Here is a 4,298-nt window from a genome sequence, read left to right on the forward strand (position 1 = left end):
GGGAAAACATTCTCAAAATTATGCATCAATATACACAAGAGAATTCACACTGGAGAGAAACTCTATGAATGTCAGGAGTGTGGGAAAACATTCTCCTGGAAATCATACCTCAAGATACACAAGAGGATTCACACTGGAGAGAACCCCTATGAATGTCAGGAGTGTAAGAAGGCTTTCTACAGTAGCTCAGGCCTCACACGAGGACTCACACAGTCTTGAAGGCATATGAATGACAAGCATGTGGGCAAACTTTTTCCCGTATGTCACATCTCACTGTACATCAGAGAATTCACACTGGAGAGAAGCCCTAGGAATGTGAAGAGTGTAGTAAGGCTTTTTCCCGGAAGTCAGGTCTTACCCGACATAAGAGGACTCACATAAGAGAGAAACCCTATGAATTTCAATAGTGTTGGAAAACATTCTATAAGTCAGCCTTGAGCAACCCTCACATAATGTACCATGGAGGAAATCTTATGAATGACAAGACTGTAGTAAAACTTCCTGGAAAACAGGCCTTGGTATCCATTCTAGATGTTACTCAGCACATAAACTCTGTGAACATCAAGGATGTAGGAACACTCTTCCTGGAAATCATGACTCACTGAACAGAGAATTGTCACATCAGAGAAATCCTTTGACTGTCACGTGGAGAAAAACTATTAGCTTGTAGGGAAATTCATGACTCATTTCTTCCCTCATTCTCTGTCGCAAAATTGCTCATGTTTTTTCCAACACCCTAGTATCAGAAGTCAGTTTTGAGTGCAGATCAGCGAATTCACACAGGGTAACTTCTTAATAATGTCTGAAGTGGAGGGAAACATTTCTTGGAGAGAAGTCCTCAGTCCACCACTATAGATAACTCAATGGCCAACTATATATGTGAATATCCCAAATGTAGTAAAGGTTTTTACTGCAAATCAGAGGTCACTGGATAGCAGAGAACTCTGAGGAGAGAAGCCCTGTGGCTGTCACTACTGTACATTTGCTTTCTGCTAGAGGAGCTCTTGCTGCATTGGGTGCCACACAGAGAGACACCCTACGGGGGTAACATGGAAGTTTACACCTTCAGGGAACCATAGAAATTTTGCAGAGCAATGGAACACTGTCCAGTAGAGACTTTGCCTATATTTACATAGCGTTGTGATTCTGGTGGCTAGACAACTTGTATTTCCCTGCCTTGCTGTCTTTCATTTTTCCTGTCTTTCCCAGGAGAATGTCAGCACACACAAGGATCATTATTTGAATATTATTTCTATTATAAAATGATGAAAACTGGGCCCTCTCTGGTGGCACATCAGGTTAAAGTGCAGCACTACATAGGCTGCAGCCGCTTCCATTTGAGTTCATTTCCACCTGGGAGGTGACACACATGGCACTGCAGACTTCTCCTGACCCACCTGCTGCTCCCCTCAGCAGTGTATTTCAGTATATCTGTTCTATGCCGCATTCTGTCTCTGGGAAATCCTCTCCAGCAATGAACTCCCCCCGCCACACACACACCTCCACCTCTGGCCTGTACCCAGTTCTTGTATGCATAAATTGATAAATCTTTTAAAAAATTCTTTTGGGATTTAAAGAACCAAAATACTAGTGACCCTTCCTGTTCTTGCATTCTACTTACTATCAACAATTGTTTGATTCCATGAATGAGCAGCCAAGCAGGGAACCTGAGAAGGGAAGTTCAGCCCTATGTTGTGTTAGAGCCAAGTAGGGTCCTCAAGCCCCATTTGCAATATCAGTAGGTGGCCACTCACCACCATCCTTTACAGTAACTATTTACCTTGTTCTTCACGACAAGTTCTTACAGTTACATATTACAGAATGTATAATACATGATTTTAATTTTGTGGTATTTAGAATGTAAAGAAATCACATTATGTTCACTTTATATCTAGACACTGATTCATCTCTATGTGGTAAGACGATCCATAGGATTGGTGGTAGCAAGAGCCTGGTGTCTTCACTCCTGTATAGTATTCCACTTAACACCAAGTCCTCTTTCCATTCTGTTGGACACAGATTACCTCATGCATATTTTCTGCCCATGCTGAAATAACTTTCTGGAGTTTTATATTCCACAGTCTTCATTGAAAACTGTAACATTTTATGTATCTAGGAAATGGATAATTGGGGCTTTCTTCTAGATTGTTTCCAATCATTTGTTTCTGTAAATCCCGTCAGGAATGTATTCATGAAGATTTTTATTTGCATTCAGAGTTAGTTCCCAAACACTGAATGACCACTTCTTTGATGGCACATAGTCTCCATTCACAGCTCCCTGTAGTAGTGCTGTGGGGATGGATGCTGTCAGGAATGAGAGTCCAGATTCAGCTTTTCCTCTTGCAATTTTTCTCGACCGGGCACGTGGGGGTCCGTGGGTGTGCGGGGCTGCGGGGTGCGGGGGTTCGGTCTGGCCGGGCCGAGGCTCACAGTGCTCCAAGAGGCGCCCGTGCCCCGTCTCTCCGCGCGAGTGTCCGCCCTCCCTTGCACACGCTCTCGCCGGCGCCCGCCCCCCGGACCCCTCAGGATCCGCCCGCAAGCCAGCGGCGCTGGGACCCGGCGGAGCCTCAGGGACACCGGAGCGTTCGACGGCGGCCTCCTCTAGGCCCGGACGGGCGGAGCGCGCGGGGTGTGGGGCCCCCCGTCACCGGGTCCCGTTACGGCCCTGAGCGCCCCGACCCCTGCCGGCCTCCCGCGCCCCCCGTTTCTGCCGCTCAGCCCCGGCGCGGCGCGGGCTCCCACAGCACCACTGGGGACGCCCCGGACCCAGATGGGAGGCGGAGGGCGGAGGGGAGCGCGAGACCAGTGGGAAGGTGCTCGGTGAGGAGAAGCGCCGCGTCCGCCTTCGTCAGCCCCTGAGCTCCCCGCCTCTGCACCTGGGTGTCTCCGCCACACACGCATGCGCAGGCATGCTTCCGCACGCGCGCAGTCTCGTCAGTGCATCCACGCACAAGCACGCGGAACCGCGTCATTACGTTCCCCCTCCGGCCCCGCCCCCCGCCACCGCTTGCCAAATCCCGCGAGCCTGACATACCCCTCCGCGTGCCGCGCCCACTGTGACGGCAGCAACTCCGCGGCGTCCTTCGTGAGTCACCGGGAACCAGCTGAGGAGACGGGAAGTCCAGACTGAGAGGACCCGCTGAGGAGGCGACGACGCCTGTCCGCAAGTAGCCGCCTGCCCGTCGGCGGAGGTCCGGAGTGGACACAGGGCCCTGAAGGGCGATGGGCGAGGTCCTGCCGAGGCTGTCAGGGAGGTCGGCGTGTCCTGAGGAGACTGGAGGTGGGGGTTGGGGGGGGGGTTGGAGGGGGACCGCCGCCCTTCTCTCCTCAGCGCCGCCCTTCTCTCCTCAGGGACAGCGAGGCCCCTTGTCCTCAGAGTCCAGGAGACACCCTGTGCAGTGCGAGAGACAGGGGCGCTTATGTGGGGACAGAGTCCCTGGGAGGAAGGGGGTGTCTGTTTTATTTGTGAAAGTTGGTTTTGGGGTTCAGGGCTGGGCATAGAGAGTGAGCGGGTGAGGGGACTCCCCAGAGTGGGGAGCAGACCAGGCAGGGCCGTGTTAGTGACTGCTAGGGGCCAGCTGGGAGCCAGAAGGGCTGGGCTGCACCCTGGGGTCATTCCCGGCAGGGCCTCCGTGCCCCCCAGGCAGGGAGTCACCGCTGTGGCTTCCCAGCGCCTGAGCCCCTGCACAGCCAGGCAGGCCCAGGCCGGCGTTAGGCTTTTTGAGGGGATCCTCCTTGTTCTCTGCTCCAAGGCGGGTTTGCAGCCAGCGGGGGACCAGCTGTGGCTTCAGTGAGCAACTACTTGCCTGGCCGCCAGGTCCAAGCCCTTCCGTGGGCCCTGGGGACGGCTGGTCTGATGGCCTGCGGTGAAGTCAGGGTTTGGCAGGTCAAGGCCAGAGCCCTGGGAGTTCTGTCTCCCTCTGACAGGACTGGCTGTTGGGAATGCTTAGGCCTCATCTGGGTGGGCTGTTTCACAGGGACTCTGGATTTGCTGGATGGCAGGTCTAAGAAGATTGGGGAGGTGACTGGATGGGGTGCTACTCTCTGGTGAGGGGTGTACTGAGAAATTGTTTACACTCTGTCTACATAAATTGTCCCCAGTCTCCCAAGGTCTCTGGCTTCCTCGATGTTCACATGTTCTGTTGCAATATTGTAGTGATCCTGACTATTATAAATATGTAGGTCACAATGTTAAGCACTTTTGTCTGTTAACTGATACTGTTATAAGGCACCTCAATTCAGAGAGAGGCACCCCTGAAGCCCCAAAACCTGCCTGCTCTAAGTGGGTTCTGCCATCC

This window comes from Condylura cristata, unplaced genomic scaffold (assembly GCF_000260355.1).
Source record: "Condylura cristata isolate star-nosed mole 26May11 unplaced genomic scaffold, ConCri1.0 scaffold00063, whole genome shotgun sequence".
Classification (NCBI taxonomy): Eukaryota; Metazoa; Chordata; class Mammalia; order Eulipotyphla; family Talpidae; genus Condylura; species Condylura cristata.